Source organism: Micropterus salmoides, unplaced genomic scaffold (genome assembly GCF_014851395.1).
Source record: "Micropterus salmoides isolate LMB-PRFRI ecotype aquatic unplaced genomic scaffold, ASM1485139v1 Ms_hic_scaffold_9, whole genome shotgun sequence".
NCBI classification, from domain to species: Eukaryota; Metazoa; Chordata; class Actinopteri; order Centrarchiformes; family Centrarchidae; genus Micropterus; species Micropterus salmoides.
Genome location: NW_024044681.1, coordinates 15,882,934 through 15,900,231, shown reverse-complemented (window position 1 = coordinate 15,900,231; position 17,298 = coordinate 15,882,934).

Here is a 17,298-nt window from a genome sequence, read left to right as displayed (position 1 = left end):
AAATTAAAGCTGCAAGCAGCGTTGGGCGGGCCCTCGCGCCATGATGTGTTGGGGGATGACGCAGCTGCGGCGCAGCGGCCGGAGGTCAGGAAATGCACCCTGAATTGTCACGTGTTTTGGATTGGTCACAAAGGACTTAAACTTCACTTCCTGTGTCCCCTAGGTGGCTCTAGACAACACCCCCTAATTATATGTTAAGTCATTATATGTATGAAGCGTGGACCACGCTATGAAAATGCCATGTAAATCAAATGATTTTTGACAGAAAAGGCTTACTTCCTATAGCCAGTGGGTGGCGCTATGATGTTGAATGAATATTTGCATGTAAATATGTTCAGGGTGGGACTCTTATCTACCATGTAAAGTTTACAGTAGTAATTCCCTAGGAGGAGTACATTAAAGTACGGACCTTGTAAAAGGCCATAAATGGGCTGAAATTCCACATTCAAATCAAAATGGCTGACTTCCTATCTGTTTTCAGGTATGGCTCCAGGTTTTTTAGTGTCTACCACAAACGTTTTGTGCATCTTGGTTATTCAGTGGCTGCATTGTTGACACTTGATATGAGCTGATATCAGCAGGTGGCGCAATGAGGTTGAGTGAATATTGACCTGTAGATGTCAGATGTTCAGGGCCTGACCCTTATGAAACGTGTGAACTATAGTACAGATATGAGCACCTTTAGGCCATCAAAATTGAGATTCATTTGGGAGAAAGAATGATCCTTACAATTTCAATAGGGTTTCATGCTCTGGTCCTAATAATTGGTAATAATAGAGTAAGACAGGATTTTTATGACCCTGTCTAATTGTGATTTCACTACTCACTAGAAAGCATTTTCACCAGTGATGACTGTCTCTTCAAAATGTGAAGAAATGAGTACAGCATCATCGAATATTAATGTATTGTCACAGAGGAAATATTTACCTCTTAAGCAATTCAGATGAAAGTGCTTACAGTGTATTTATGTATCAAGCATATCTGGAGACAGCTATAATTTCAGGTTCCTTTTGGTTTATTATGATGGATCTCAGTTAAGTTATGAAGCACGGTGTTCTGATTGTGTCTCTTATGCTAACCGCACTGCACTCTCTTCTGTCTTTTTTGGCACATATGCATTTCACATCACAACAGTCTGAAACACACACACCTCCCTCGCTGTTTCTATCGCTGTCTCTCTCACCATATCCGTGCTGCTGTAGTGAGCATAAATAGCATATCAGAAATATTCAAATTGGGCTGTGCTTAGGGGAGCATGAAAGATGTAAAACTCTGGTCTCCTAAACTCCTGCCCGTCCATTAGCTTTTGCCCACTCTTGCCGCATTAAACTCACGCTGCCTGCACGTCTACATCATCAGATCAGCTCAATTGAGGGGTGGCTACATTATTGAAAATCGTCAGAGTAGAACAGAATGATGTCAGGGTAGAGATCCTGCTTTGCTTCAACATGTTGGCCTAGTTTATAGGCAGGCAAAAGGTTTCATTAGTAAAAGCAAGTATACAAGATATATTTTCTCTGCTATTTGGTGTTTCTCTTAGCTGTAACTAATATGTACTATATGTGGCAGGCTATAATGACGTGATAGAATCACTTTTCGTAACTCTATATAGTCACCCAATGTCAGGGGAATCTTAATATCAGCCCAGCTGAAAATCGTCCTCATCGGTGTCAATGACGTTTGCTAAAAACGGGATTTTCCAGCGGAAAAATTCTGGGCATCAAAACAAATGAAAGTATATAGTTTTGACCCTACTGAACATTTACAGCTTGAGTAAAAACCAATGGACTGAGTGCCACAGACTGGCTGGGGAAGTTAGAAAGTATTATTCTTATTAATATGATTATTAACAAATTGTTTTGTTTCAACACCAAAGCTACAAAATGCAGTTGATTCAAGGAGACTACTAATTGGAATGTGTTCATAAAAAAACTATATACAACCATATCTGCAGAACAGGAAAGCCTAATTTTGGCATTCAAACTATTTTTTTTTGACTCAAAAGATGCCAATGGGCTAGATACAAGATGGCCACCTAGTTTATCAGCCAAAGCAGATAAGCCTCGTTAATGGATATCCAAAAATTGGATATTGTTACAACCAGTTACGTTACTAAATCTGGCTGAGATCTCACTCCTGGAATCTCATAATTAGTTTTGGTGTTACTTTTATCCTTTTATGTTTTTGCTCACAGAAATAATTAATCTCTTGGTGACATTGAAGGTATCAAACCATGCCAGCGGGTTAACCGAAGTACGTGTTGATGGAAGTGAGAGTTTGAGAAAGTTCATTGTGAGGTTATATAAGGTCACAAACAACTAGTAAAAAGCCTGGCCGTGGGGTGGTTTCAGGCAAAGAAATGGTCTCTACTCAAACAGCCCCAAGGCTGTCTTCATTACATTTTTATTTTTCTATTTCATTATTATTTTCATTGAGGCAGAAGAAATCATGTGCAGATGTTTTCAGCTTCAGTCTTCCTCTGTGTGTTGGCTCTTGGGATGAATACAGACTTTACCGCTGGTAGGTTGCAGGGTTGTTTTATATCAACTACCATACCTGCCAGCTTCACAAGCACACAGTGGGGGCCGAATGATGTTGAAGAGGTCGCTGAGGAAGAGTAGGGAAGAAGATTGGTGCAAAGTGTGGAGGCTTTAGGTATTTCTCACAGGGTTCAGTGAGTCTCGGCGAGAGCCAGTGCATGGGCTTGACACCATCTCTCCTCCTGGGTCCTCCACACACATAATGGCGATTACAGGGTCCTTTAGGGACCACAAGGTGAAAGCAACAAAACTCCTGGCTCATCAGAAAATGGGAGGGAGGCATCACTGAAACAGGACCCTGTGATTATTTGGGTTTACATGGCATTTTATGGCATTTTAATCGTTGCTAATGGAGTTCCCACTAATATAAGCACCCAGTGGAAGTTTGGAGAGTGAGTTTGGTTTCCTCCTTCCCCCTATTCTCTCAATATATCTATCACTTCATGGTATCTAGTTTCATGTCAATCATTATTTTCCTCTCTCTTTTTTATATATATATATATATATATATATACACAGTGGGTACGGAAAGTATTCAGACCCCTTTGAATTTTTCACTCTTTGTTTCATTGCAGCCATTTTCCAAAAATCAAAAAAGTTCATTTTATTTCTCAGTAATGTACACTCAGCACCCCATCTTGACAGAAAAAAAGAAATGTAGAAATTTTTGCAAATTTATTAAAAAAGAAAAACTGAAATATCACATGGTCATAAGTATTCAGACCCTTTGCTCAGTATTTAGTAGAAGCACCCTTTTGATCTAATACAGCCATGAGTCGTTTTGGGGAAGATGCAACAAGTTTTTCACATCTGGATTTGGGTATCCTCTGCCATTCCTCCTTGCAGATCCTCTCCAGTTCTGTCAGGTTGGATGGTAAACATTGGTGGACAGCCATTTTCAGGTCTCTCCAGAGATGCTCAATTGGGTTTAAGTCAGGGCTCTGGCTGGGCCATTCAAGAACAGCCACGGAGTTGTTGTGAAGCCACTCCTTCGTTATTTTAGCGGTACGCTTAGGGTCATTGTCTTGTTGGAAGGTAAACCTTCGGCCCAGTCTGAGGTCCAGAGCACTCTGGAAAAGGTTTTCGTCCAGGATATCCCTGTACTTGGCCGCATTCATCTTTCCCTCGATTGCAACCAGTCGTCCTGTCCCTGCAGCTGAAAAACACCCCCACAGCATGATGCTGCCACCACCATGCTTCACTGTTGAGACTGTATTGGACAGGTGATGAGCAGTGCCTGGTTTTCTCCACACATACCGCTTAGAATTAAGGCCAAAAGTTCTATCTTGGTCTCATCAGACCAGAGGATCTTATTTATCACCATCTTGGAGTCCTTCAGGTGTTTTTTAGCAAACTCCATGCGGGCTTTCATGTGTCTTGCACTGAGGAGAGGCTTCCGTCGGGCCACTCTGCCATAAAGCCCCGACTGGTGGATTGCTGCAGTGATGGTTGACTTACTACAACTTTCTCCCATCTCCCGACCGCATCTCTGGAGCTCAGCCACAGTGACCTTTGGGTTCTTCTTTACCTCTCTCACCAAGGCTCTTCTCTCCCGATAGCTCAGTTTGGCCGGACGGCCAGCTCTAGGAAGGGTTCTGGTCGTCCCAAACGTCTTCCATTTGAGGATTATGGAGACCACTGTGCTCTTAGGAACCTTAAGTGCAGCAGAAATTTTTTTGTAACCTTGCCAGATCTGTGCCTTGCCACAATTCTGTCTCTGAGCTCTTCAGGCAGTTCCTTTGACCTCATGATTCTCATTTGCTCTGACATGCACTGTGAGCTGTAAGGTCTTATATAGACAGGTGTGTGGCTTTCCTAATCAAGTCCAATCAGTATAATCAAACACAGCTGGACTCAAATGAAGGTGTAGAACCATCTCAAGGATGATCAGAAGAAATAGACAGCACCTGAGTTAAATATGAGTGTCACGGCAAAGGGTCTGAATACTTATGACCATGTGATATTTCAGTTTTTCTTTTTTAATAAATTTGCAAAAATTTCTACATTTCTGTTTTTTTCTGTCAAGACGGGGTGCTGAGTGTACATTACTGAGAAATAAAATGAACTTTTTTGATTTTTGGAAAATGGCTGCAATGAAACAAAGAGTGAAAAATTTAAAGGGGTCTGAATACTTTCCGTACCCACTGTGTGTGTGTGTGTGTATATATATATATATATATATATATATATATATAAAAATCTCTTTCCTCTCCTTGGACAGCAATGGAAAAGCAATGGCTCTTATTTTTTTAACATAGCAACAGCTCTCTTGCCTTTTTAAAAAAACAATACAATACTCACCCCAGGGCAATCTATTAGCTACTGAAGTGGCTATTTAGAGTGAAATTAAATGAGTCACGGGATGACAGGTGAGCTGAACATTTTAAGCTTGCCACAACCAAGGACATCCCCCGGCACATGCCTCTTTCTCATGCTTTTTATTATTAAATAGAAAAACAGACGGGCCGATTTATTAAAAAAACATAACTTACTTTTCCCTATAACTACCTCTTCATCCTCTCACTTCTCCCCGAGTCTGCCGTAGTGAAGGGCACTCTGCTGTGGCCGTGTCTTTCCTGCTGTCCCCCCACCTCTTCCTTGTTCTCTCACTTCCTGTCTGTCATAAGGTCTCTACACCTTTCTACTTGCTGGTGCTCACTAAAGGTAAAAGCTGATATGAGATTTGAAAGGCCTATGTGTTGGAGCAGCGCACTGTATTGTGAGCAGCCCCCGACACACAAGCCTTCCCTGCTGTGCTCCAAGTTGAGCCATCAGGCATACCTTGCCTGAGTAAAACCAGTTGAGGAGCAGAGAAGACACACTGTCAGGAAAACTATGAAAGCATTGAAGTAAAATGTGAGAGGAAGGAAAAAGTAGGAAAAGGATGCAAAGTGATAATTTCCAAATAGGCATACAGGCACCATAAATTGTTGTATGAGTATAATTAGTTTAATTACATGTTGTGGCTGTCTTAGTCACCAGAAACCAAAATATAAACCGGAAATAAATGGACATAAATGGACCTATTGGCATAATTTTAGACTTTACTAACTCACAATTAACTAGTAAAAATGCAGCAAAACTATCCAAAACTAACTTTTACAAAAAAACAAAAGATAATGGTGTGAGAATGCAGGGTGACTTTACTACAAAATTTCCATCTGACCTCCATAGGGCAAACCTAGCCCCAGTGCTTTGCTACTGACTCAGCATACCCATGCATTTCTCTTTCATATGCCTCATTGGTGGTCCTCCCATGGCACCATGAGCGCTGCTGCATGTTCGACCACAACAACAATTCTGGCCTCTAGCTAGTGCTAGTGATTTCCCATAGGAATTTTTGCACTTCCCTCAAATCCACCATCATGCCATGAGCTGTAGCAACTCTCCAGGAGCACACAATCGATATACTATCATTTTTTCTGATGGCTTGAGTTTTTTTGATGAGCTCAGACTAAGGAAAAGCAGGGTAATGTGGTCAGGGTGGCAATGCATTCAGCATCCATCCACAGTCCAGGGTGTCACCAAGGACATGCTGGAATTAGGAAAAACAGTTTTCGAAGTCTGCTTGGGGTAAATCCGTTATAATAAATAGAGATGCAATGATGCAATTTTTAGAGATAAGATATACTTTAGTGTACTTTATTGTCCCCGAAGGGAAAGTGTTTTGGACTCTGTCCATTCTGCAGCATAAGCATTGGCTATTCTTCCCGCGGTCCATTCAATTGTATTCATACCAGATCACCGTGGTACTGAATGACACAGGCACCAACCAGGTGTGTTCACTGTTGCTTTTCTTAGTCCAAATCTTCTAACCTGACACACCAGATAACGTCTCTCGCTCTGTGTTTTTCTGCTAAATGCTAAAATAGGTCATCAAATATATTGTGGCCTAAGTAAAATCTGTGTGTGGGGAAACAAGGTATGTTGGCCTTGAAGGTATTACAAATTGCGAGTGTTGTCTTCACTCCAGGTGGAGAACTTCCATGCCGACGACATGTTTTAGTGCGTGTGTCTTTCGATTCTGGGAGCTGTGTTGTCAGTGGCAGTACCTCCTGGTAGAGTCACCCAATGCAAGTTGATCCCATGTGATTGCCCAGACTAAGAGCAATTCAAGGACCATTACAGGGACGATCTATCGCACCTAGAACTGGAGAAGTCCCCTTCCTGGTGCCATGGCTGAGAAGGAAGCTAGTACATGGCTGGGCCTGTATCTATGGGGCCTGGTTACAATGCACGGCTTCCGCAGTGTATTTACCTGGGTATTTATTTGCTGTTGCAGTGTGAGACAGAGACCATTTTATTGCGTAATTACCTGACAGTCTCCTTGGTTGGAGAGTTTCTGTTTCTGGTTTCATATCATGCTGTTCAAAGGCAAATAGGGACGAGGCTACATTACTGGACTCTGGATGTTGAGAGTTCTGAAAGGAAGTATAAGGTGGCTTGAATAAAGTAGTGTTTTGTCATGTGTGGTTGTTGTTTACGTCGTCTTATTTCATGTTGTGTGGTGGCTTTCCATGCCTATGTGAGCTGTGGCTTATTTTGATCTGCTCAGTCGCCTGCTGCAGTTATAATCCTGAAAAATAAACTTCCAGCCAGAGCTTGTGCTTATACTGTGATATTATTACTAGTGTTTAACTCATACCACATTGGTGTTCTGAGGAAGCTATTCAATTCGACTTGGGAATACAAAATGACAGCAGTGGGAACATCAAACTCAACACCGTATTTCTAATTCTTTCTCCTTTCAAATGGTCATTAATGAGTACCGCACTGCTCCTAATTACGCACAGCAGTAACTTTGATATTTCACAGTATAATTCAAGGTATGTGAGGTTATCTATTTTAATAATCTGATCAAATGTCTCTTGGCAGCCATATTGAATATCCTCAAGGAATTTATTTGATATTTGCTCAGAGTCCATATCTGTTACATCATCTTGACTGGTGTAGCGAGATATTAGAAATCCATACTCTCAAAATATGATGTACGACTCGGCAGCTGTGGAATTGACTGGGGCTTTGGTGTGTTGCAGCACATTTTCTTTTCTGGGGGAGGAGAATAGGAAACAGAAAAAATTCACAGGCTACAGAATCAAGAATAATTTGCACATTCAGTATAGTGGAAAAGGTCAGACCCATAAGTCGGCTTAAGAAAGAGGCTATTACTCTTGATGAGGACAGATAGCATATATTTGTGGGCCGCATGTGGCAGTTAAATGGCTCAGGTGGCTGTGATATGGCATGGCTGAAGGCAATTTGGCCAAATTTTCACCATGTATGTGTCACCATACTTTCACATTGCTCGTACGTCTTGACATTGCCATTTAAGAAAATTTCCCAGATAAAAACACACAGCCAAGGGCCAGATATGTAATGGAAAGATGCGTGGAAGATGATGAGAAGACTATGAAAAAAGAGGAATGGTGTGAAAAAAGGAGTGGCAAAGAGATTACCCTTGTCTTAGCTATTGAGACCCTAGACCTTTTGGAAAAAATATAGACTTTGTATTTCAAAACAGGAGTATGGGGTTTTTCTAGGTGGAATGGGATGTGTCATGTCATGATGTAAATTCCATGTTAATGTCATAATGGAAAAATATTTATTGAGTGTGTTTTATGACATATAAAATGACATTTATTTATGACATTATACAGGTTTCCCGCGGCTCCTTAAAAGGTCTTAAATTGAAATCGGTCTTAAAGAGGTGGTATTATGCTCATTTTCAGGTTGCAATCTTAATTAGGGGTTGTACCAGAACAGGTTAACATAGTTTAATTTTCAAAAAACACCATATTTTTACATCTTACCATCAGGACTAAAAGTTGAACTGTTGCCGGTGTTCTGACGATCTATGCTGCCTTGCCGAAAAATGCTACCATAGCACAAATCGATAGACTCGACTCTACTCGGCCCTGCTTTGTTTTCCATTGCAGACAGTACCCAGAGATAGTACGTAGCTTTTCGTCATAGCGACGCCACACACTGCTGCGACATAATGTTCAATGCGACATACACCAGCGACCCACACAGCTTTCTCTTAAGTTAAAACGTTTCAACATTCCTCAGAATGTAAAGACAGATAAGCGGTATGAAAACCTTCTAGCTGTGTTTTCCTCTGCCGTTGTTGCTGCAGCGGTCTGTATGACGGCGGGAGCAGAGGACTCTGTGAGCGGGCGGCTGGGCGGCCTCAAACGCTCCTCCCGTGGGTTGGCACAGGCATCCCCCGCCGCCACTTGCGGAGCTCCTCAACTCCGACAGTAATAATAATCCTTACTTGTAGAGCACTTTTCAAAAACAAGTTACAAAGTGCTTTAACAAGTGTAAAGACAATAATACCCAAGAGACAATAATACAAAAAACAATACAAGATAAAAGCATGAAAACATTGAAAAGACTAAAATACAGATAAATATAAAATTAATAAAATAAAAGGGATAAAATAAAGTCAAATAAGATCGGGAAAGGCTCTCCTATAAAAGTATGTTTTAAGAAGGGACTTAAAAGAGTGACTCACTGACTCAGCCGACCTGATTTCCTCGGGCAGGCTGTTCCAGAGCCTCGGGGCCCTGACAGCAAACGCTCTGTCCCCTTTAGTTTTCAGTCGAGACTCTGGAACAGACAGCAGACCTCTGCCCCGAGGATTTCAAGGTGCGTGCTGGTGTGTATGGGACTAAAAGTTCAGAAATATAACAAGGCGAGAGGCCATGAAGAGCTTAGAATTTTAAAGTCAATTCAAAAACATACTGGGAGCCAGTGTAATGAAGCTAAAATAGGAGTAATGTGGTCATATTTCTTTGTTCTGGTTAAAAGCCTGGCAGCTGAGTTCTGGACAGTCTGGAGTCGATCAATAGATTTTTGGGTTAAACAGGTGAAAAGGCTGTTGCAATAATCCAGGCGTGATGAGATGAAGGCGTGTAAAATGGTCTCGGTGTCCTTAAAAGTTAACATAGATCGAATTTTAGTAATTATCTAAGTTGATAAAAATATGATTGAACAAGCGTTGTGGTGTGCTGCTCGAAATTTAAATTACTATCAAACCAAACACCAAGGTTCTTTGCCACAGGCTTAATGTGATATACTAGCGAACCAGCAGATGGCAGTATTTGATCTCTGCCATCTGCTGAGACCCGATGACCAGGATTTCTGTTTTGTCTGAGTTCAGCTGGAGGAAATTATTTGACATCCATTTTTTAACTTCACAAAGGCAGTTGTTAAGTGAACTCAGCATTCCAGGGTCTGTGGATCTGACGGGCAAGTATATTTGTGTGTCATCAGCATAAATATGAAAAGAAATGCCATGTTTATGGATAATATGTCCAAGGGGAAGCAGATACAAGGAAAACAAAATGAGTCCTAAGACCGACTCCTGAGGCACACCATATTTAACTGGACAGAACGAAGACACATAGTTGTTTACAGACACGCAAAACTTGACAGGTAGGATGAAAACCATTCTAGGGCAGTACCAGAGATCCCCACCCAGTGCCTCAGTCTGTCTAACATGATGTTGTGATCAATGGTGTCAAAAGCAGCGCTAAGGTCCAGGAGTACAAGGACTGAGCACATTCCTTCATCAGCAGACATTAAAAGGTCATTGGTGACTTTAAACAGGGCATTCTCAGTGCTGTGGTACTTCCTAAAACCTGACTGAAACTTTTCAAATATTTTGTTATTTTCCAGTACAGTGAGCAGCTGTTTGGACACAATTCTTTCTATAATCTTTGCAATAAAAGGCAGTTTTGAAATTGGGCTAAAATTTTGTGGGAGGGAGGGCTCTAAACCAGGTTTCTTTAAAAGTGGGTTCACGCAAGCCGTTTTAAAATAATCAGGGACACAACCAGTAGATAGGGAGCTGTTGAAAACAGAGATCAAATGGGGCCCAACAGAATCTATTACTTTCAGTAAAAACTTTGTAGGTATTACATCAAGTGGGCTGGAGGACACTCTCATTTGTGTTACTGTTTTCAAAAGCCTCAGACAAGTCTATGGGATAAAACTGGTTAAAACTCTCTTGTTGCTGGTGAGGAACCTCTGAGTAAGAGGCTGCGGGGGTAATAGAGGCTCTGATTGACACCACCTTATTGGTAAAATTAAATAAAAACAATTCACAGTCATCATTACTTCCAGCTGAGGCACAAGGAGGGGTTGGGTTTACCAGCTGATCCACAGTCTTAAACAGAAACCTGGGATTGTGTTTATGTGTAGTAATGAGTTCAGAAAAATAGTGTGTTCTCGCATCCTTAACCAAGTTATTGTAGTTAATTAATAAATCCTTCAGACTGAGGTAATGGACTTGGAGACTGGATTTTTTCCATCTGCGCTCTGCTTTCCTGCATTCCCTTTTTAGGCTGCGAATGCTGTCATTTATCCAGGGTTGCTTACTAGCTTTAGACGTAGGCCTAACCTTTAGAGGAGCAGTAATATTTAGTGACAACAAGCAGATATGATTGAAGTGATCGACCAGATTGTTGGTGTTGGAATCAGACAGGTGTTGGCTTTGGCTCTGAAAGAATGCGCAAAACTTTGAAACACTTTGTTCATTAAAGATGCGAGAACACACGGAGCTTGGTGAGGCGGCATGAGTAACGGGCGAATCACAGCTAAAAACAATACATCTGTGGTCAGATATGGTCATGTCCACTAATTCCACAGAGGAAATGCTGACACCCAGGGTAAAAACCAAGTCCAGTGTACAATATTCAAGCAGTGGTGAAATTCCATACGTGTAATAAAACTGTAATATATAAAACTTTCTGTTGCTGGCCTCTGTCTGTTCCACGCAATGATGATGCACTGAATAGTGAATATTCTCTCTGACCAGTTAGCAGTCTGTCGTGTTTTCATGTTACGTTTTATTATCCCTCAGCTTGCTTGGAACCTCGACGGAGTTGAGGTGATACGAAAAAAAGTACCTGGAAGCAGGTACAGGTACAACATTTCTACAATGGAAAACCAAACAAAAGCGAGTCGAGCCAAAGGGCCTCCGCTCAGACTAGCTTGGTTTGACCCTAGCTGCTTGGTAAGCTTTATGACGCGTTTTCATTGTGATGTCACAAGTAAAGGAAGTGAAGGGCTGGACTACAAACGAGCTGTTTTCAAGCGGTTCAGAGCAGAGCTTTCTGTGGGAGATGGGAACTCCCTTTGGGCTGGACTTTGGGCTTTTTCACTTTGCAAACCTGTTACATGCACATAAAAACTCAATAAAGGAGATGGAAAAAGCCAAAAAGCATAATACCACCTCTTTAAATTTACCTAAATTTCCTGTTGGTATTAAATTTGCCGATGGTGCGTTTAAGGCTGGTGGGGAAAATTGTCACGCACAGACGCCTAATTAGCGTGTATTTGTATGGTTTTCTTTTAGTAACAATGTGAGACCCCGCCCCAACTCATATGTTATGTTTACCTTAGACGTCTGGCGTCTGGTCATATTGTCAGTCGTGGCTGCTAGATTGGGAGATGCAAGTTAAAGTGGTTAGAGGAATATCCGATCGTTCTGTCTAGCTCAAACTGTAGCCTACATCACGTCCTCCTCTCATTTGCGCAGGTCCAAAAATTATCTACAACTACAGGTTAAAATAACTTTCTTGAGTATGTCTTTCACTGTGATTTGTTTTCCTCCATGGATTATTTACCTCTCTTTAGCAGCATGCCTATGTATGAGCTCGGCCGGAAAGGGAAACTGAAGTTCGGTCCGGCATCGTCTTGCTACCTTTTGAGTAGCAAGTGTATGAGTAAGGGCTGGGTGATATGGACAAAAATAGTACAATCATTTTTTAATCATTGTTTTTATTATTATAAGTTTAAAGGCAGATTTTTTGCGCCTGAAGAAACCAGATGGTTAATTGTGCTTTTAAACTTTTCTTTATGGTCAGAACATGACAAACACTTGATGCCAAAAAGCAGCCTGGTATCAAACAGTGGATCAATTCACAGAGCTGAGGTAGAACATTCAAAACAACAAATATGCATGACAAAAATAAATTAAAATCTTTTTTCAGTCCCTTTTCCTCAACACAATAAATATCTTAATAGAAAAGAAAGTGATAATTTCTTTGTGATTCAAATAATTAAATCAAATATTTATTGAACATTTGTATATTGTTATTGAGGAAGATTGTATCACGATAATTAAAAATAGTTTTATTGCCCTACCCTTGTTCACGTTCACAAACGGACACAATCAGTTCACCAAAAACCTAAGCATGATCAATAATTGGCACTGTTTGAGCATCTTTATGTACTTATGACTACTCATGTGGTCAAGTGCTTCCTGTTCACAATCACCCAAAATATATTTTAATGCCAGGTGTAAACAGCCTCTGTGTTCCCCGATTCAGAATTTGCAAAGTCATTCACCTGTGGTCATGCAATGCCAAATATGGCATTGCGTCATTCATTAAGAGATCAAACGCGCGTCTCTTTTCTATCAAAGAAATTGTTAAATTTATATTTGTTGAGGTCTTAAAAGGTCTTAAAAAGCATTAAATTTGAACCCTGTGTATAGTAGTGAATTAATTGTATAACATTATTTAATACTCTTGCCATAAAAATATGTATTAGTTAAAAAATAGAAGACATGCTATTCTCTTCTCTTTGTCTCAGAGCCAATACAGTGTTATAATCGACATCAACTTCTGCCAAACCTCGGTACCCCTCAGTACATTGCTCTCTCTATTTGGACGAAGCTCCCTGTTTGAATGCTCTTTTTCAACCTTTGTGTGTAGTCTTAACACCAGCTGAACCTGCAACACTTGGAACGCTTTGACTGCAAGTATGTGATAGGGGGAAGGAGAAAGAGTGCCTTGCATGGCAGTTTAATGTGAGAAAGTAAGATAAGTATCTATTATTGGCAGTGCACGCATGTTTAGAATTTCGAGCTGTGTTGGGTTAACCCTTTCTATGACAGGATTGGAATTTTTAGGGTACGGGCACTTTGGCCTTTGATAAATCGAAATTATTGGGGCATTGTGGCTAAAATGTAGGGTACTTGCTTCACCAGTATGAAGGCAAAAGCAGTAGCCTAAACATATATCAGCAGTCAGTGTACTGAAAAACAGTACTGAGTTTACTAAAACTGTACACTGTTTACTGTTTGACTTTTCCACAAAATGCTGTCTGATTTGTATTTTTTTTTTAATGTGAACAAATCATTACATTAATTTAACCATTTTCTGCATACTGCCAGTAGAAACTGACTATGATTAGCTGACAATTAGTCTGATCAGCCACAGTCACTAATAAATACAAATACACATTATTAGACTGTAAACCATTAATAAAAACAAATTATCTGACAGTCAATGTCAGACAACCTGATCATAATTTACCTGTTGTTTCTGTAGTGTTGACAAGACATTTAAAAAATACACAAAAATTGAATTAAATGGAATTTATTGAACAGAAGCTACCTGCGTTCACACGGGAAAATGTTATGTCCAGCTCCCTTCAAGAAATATGACATATCCTTGTCATTAATAACACATGATACATTTTGTCATATGTAGACAGTCTTCTTGTCAATATAATTCATAAAGTAACTAATGTGTATTTCTGTACAAACTTTACATTTTTGATTTTTTCATCTCAACTCACCTCCGTTGGTAAGTTGTGCTATTGTAATGGGAGAAGATTGGGGAAATGAGAAGCGAATTGTTTCAAAAATGTAAGATTTCTTACTAAGATACGTGCTGGTTGGTGGATCAGATACACCTTGAATTAAACACAGACTCATAAGACTGTTAATTCACCCTCTATCATATTTTCAGCCGTTATCACGTTAACTACCTGGTGGTGGTGGTGATGGAGCCGTGGATAAGACACATGCCTCTGGTGAGGGAGACCTGGGTTCGATTCCCACTGCAACATCATCAATGTGTCCCTGAGCAAGACACTTAACCCCTAATTGCTCCAGAGGAGTTTGACCTCTGATAGCAATTGTATGTCGTTTTGGATAAAAGTGTCAGCTAGATGACTAATTATTATTAACTATCTGGTTTGCTGCTTCCCCCTTAGTAGTGGAGAGAGATGATGGTAACAGATGGTAATAGATGGTAAATATGTTTTGACAGCAAAATTTTATTTGTGCTCCTTTTGTGACATCATGCTGGCAAAGTAGCAACCCGTCAGACCTGACAATTTATAAACTCGATGTACTATGTAGCAGTATCCTGATAAACTTTAAAACACTCTAACTAACTTTAACTGTCCTTTTTTACCTTATTTTTATTTTATATTTAACAACACAAAACAATATTTAAATTTATAAGTTTATATATTGCCCTATATTGCTTTTATGTTTTATATAAAGCACTTTGAATTGTTGTTGAAATGTACTATTTAAATGAACTTGCCTTACCTTACAGCAGCTTGTGCTTATGGTGCGGCTTTGGCTCAGGAGGTAGAGCGGGTTGCCTGTTAATCTGAAGGTCGGAGGTCCAATCCCCTGGCTCCTCCAGGCTGCATGTCGAAGTGTCCTTGGGCAAGATACTGAACCCCGAATTGCCTCTGGTGGCTGTTCCACCAGTGTTTGAATGTGTGTGAATGTTAGTTTCTGTTTGAGCACTTAGGCTCAGTGAATGAATGCAGATGTAGTTTTGCGCTTTGAGTGGTCGAAAAGACTAGAAAGGCACTATACAAATACGGAGCATTTATAATTGTTAGCTAATGCTAGCTAGCAAGTTATCTGTCCGTGTTTCAGTAAATGTTACAGATGATGAAGACACTGGTTTTGCTATGTCGCATGTAGAAAACTATCTTTTAAGGGCACAATGACCAGTTCAGAACAGGGCATGCCAAATTGACTGTTTGGGTAGTTCATTTTAGAGGGGGCATTACAGCCACACTCCGGGGCATCCACAGCACTGGCTGTTTGGGCGTGGTATAATCCTTACTTTGCTATGTGCTGCTAGAATTGCACATGTAGGAGTATAGCTTAGCTATTGCCCGTTTGATGATGATGGCAAACCTGAAAATGTTGAAAATTCAATTCTGCACAAATCCAAACAGGTAAAAAAACATTAGGAGAAGTTATGCTCCCAAATTGCTTTGTCAAACATGGACATAGCCTTGTTCATGTTAACAAAAAATGTTATCATTTTGACCACATGGACTCTTTTTTTTTTTTATCAGTTTAAACTCTGAAGTCAGTGTTAGAGTAAATTTTAAATACATTTTCATATCTTTTGGCTCACATCCCCCGTTTCTGGTGTGTGTGCGTGTGTGCACACGCAGTTTAAGCAAAGTGTGTGACTGGATTACTTCACTGTTTTATTGCCTGTCCCAAGACAGACATTTGTGGAGGCTGTCCAGTAACTGCTGCATATGCCACCCTAATCTGTTTCCCCTGCTGTGCCAGGTGTGCGGGCAGCAGGCACTTCTGCAAGGACACCCAACTATGTGGAAACTCTGCACTCAAGGCAAAGCTGAGGGACAGTAGAATTATAAATCCTCTTGTAATTATGTTGTAAACAGAGATGGAACAATAAAGCTCTGTTTTGATGTGTGCTGCAACAGAGTGGGAGGCCCAGTCTTAGACAAATTGCTTCCTACTTGGCCATTGGCGGCCTTCTCTACACTCTTCTTGTCACTGCATGTGGAAGTGATTGAAAGCTGGTAATGTCGGTTGCCAAGTGATGGATTGGTCCACAAGCCCCTCTATCAGCTGTCCATGCTGACTAACCATCTGGTGCTCAAGATACTGTTAGTGTTTAGAAAGTAACCCAGCATTTAAGAAAATATCAATTGACTGAAAAACTGGCAGTGAAATACTGTCAGCCAAATACTGTCCAAGTCATTGTTGAAGCATGTGAATTATTATAATAACATACTTTTTTATTGAAGACCATCGGTAGCACATTGATGGTTTATACTATTAGGGATGTCCCAATCATAGACTGTATAATAGAAGTGGATGTAGCCACAGTAACGTTACCTATTCATTTGTAACTACTGGCCTGACCTTATTTGAACGAGACGGTTGTGCTAACTATCTTGGTTAGCAGGGTGCATCAGTAATTCACATTAATGGTGATATAGCGGTGCTAATTTTTGCTAGCGGCAAGGCTTAAAAAAATTTACTTACCGGAAAAAATGAACAGCCAACTCTCTCAGGGTGTCTTTTAGTACAACCAAAGTCTGAACAAGACATTTTTAGACGACCAAAATGTTGCATTTAACTTTCATGAACTGAAAAAAACACGATATAGGGGTCAAAGTTCTTAGGGGAAAACACAGACCGCACTGAAAAATAAGTTCACGGCTTGTTCAGCAGTGCTGGTTAGATGTACACAGTGCAGTGGATATGATTTTCCATTATCGTAATAGGTCGCTGTGGTAGCCACTTGTCAATCACAAGGTAGCTACACCCTAAAGCATACCCTGCTTATCATCTGTTTTACTGTAAATGGGATCATAATTTACTAAATTCACATCATGCTGTACTGAAGAAGACTTGAAACTAGTGATTCAGCCCATAAACTCATAAGGAAAGTGTTTATTGAGGTAATAAGTCAATCTAGAAACACATTTTGTCATTGTCCACAGTGCAATTGGACTACTTTATACAACCAGTTTAGTCGCCCCCTGCTGGCCATACATAATACTGCTGCACAGTGCCCACTTTAAACTGGACTACTAAAATTAGTGGAGCAGTTTAAATATGTTTGATAGATGAATAGGTCTGCATCAAGAAAATAATGCATACATTACCGCTTTCGTTTGATTTTTCATAGACTGTTTAGTGCTTTATAGTGTTTTG